At 47.0% G+C, this 1197-nt stretch overlaps 1 protein-coding gene across 2 annotated transcripts in view; it reads left to right on the top strand.

Annotated features, from left to right (window-relative positions):
- The window catches only part of LOC106685342 (rab-like protein 6), a 129568-nt gene that overhangs the window by 72843 nt on the left and 55528 nt on the right, over positions 1–1197 (top strand). The gene's annotated exons all lie outside the window — the stretch shown is intronic.

Raw genomic sequence — 1197 nt, 5'->3', positions numbered from 1 at the left:
TCTCCAAGTCCTCCTCTTGCCTTGCTGGCTATCCTCTCGCTCATAGTCCCCTACTTCATTTTCTGTTCCTTAGGTCTCGGACATCTCCGTGGATTCACTCATGGATCCGTTCGTCCTTCAGGGACACTGTCGAGCTATATGTCCTTCTGTCCCACATTCAAAACATCAGGTGCGGGGACATTGTGCTACCAGGTGTCCGGTTTTACTACACCCATGGCACTTGCAGTCCTCCCGCCGAACATTGTTTCTGGGTTTAACTTGGCTCCTATTTTCCGTGTTACTATTGCTCTCTCTTCTACCATCTCTATGGTATGTTATCTCTCTGCAGTCAACCAACCTTTAGCAGCTGCAAACCCACCTCTGCAGGTGATTCAACCATTACCAGAAATATCTTTAGCGCAATTTCATTTCACAACGCTAGAATGTTTCAAGGTCTGTACGGCAACTGCCCAGGACCTGAGAAAGGCGTTATCGGACCTAGAAAAATTCACCGGAGAGACTGGGGAATTAAATCATTTTTTAAAAGGGAGCGATCGTCTGATGGGGCGAATAGAAGCTAAGATGTTGGAGGATCTATTGGACAACGAGGATGCAAAAGCACTGAAAGCATCGGTAGTCTGCCGTGTAAAAAGAAGTATCCTCAATCAGATTCAGGCAGATGAAGAGACCTCCTGGAAGATCATCAAAGAAAGATTAAAGAAGGCAATCGGAGGAGGACGGAGGACTCCAGAGGAGGATATAGTCATGATGTTCAGAGAAACGAAAAAACCGAGACAGTCTAATGGTCAGTATGCCGCAGAACTCCTGGCACGCTATAACAGAATTTAAGACAAATTCAGCAAGATGTTGGAGACGATCCAAGTACAGGGCCGAATGCAATTCCTATCCACGGTAGTGAAGATTCAGTTGGCAAAAGAACTGGGGAAGAAAGAGGGAATGCCGAGAGACCGCTCGTTTGTGGAATGTGCTCAAGATCTCATTGATACAAGCGCTAGAGAGGTGGAGGCCCAAATGGAAGTAAAGGAGCCAGGGTGGACTTGGATGGAATATCGCCGGCCAAGAAACATGCCAAACCCTTGGAGAAGAAGAGACCAAAGAGATGGTAGAAGAGAGAGAAATAGTAACACGGAAAATAGAAGGAGCCAAGTTAAACCCAGAAACAATGTTCGGCGGGAGGACCGCAAGTGCCATGGGTGT

This window comes from Halyomorpha halys, unplaced genomic scaffold, assembly GCF_000696795.3.
Source record: "Halyomorpha halys isolate HHAL.00 unplaced genomic scaffold, Hhal_1.1 Scaffold683.1, whole genome shotgun sequence".
Lineage (NCBI taxonomy): Eukaryota > Metazoa > Arthropoda > Insecta > Hemiptera > Pentatomidae > Halyomorpha > Halyomorpha halys.
The sequence above is the reverse complement of the archived record's forward strand: the minus strand, read 5'-3'. Positions and strand labels throughout refer to the sequence as shown.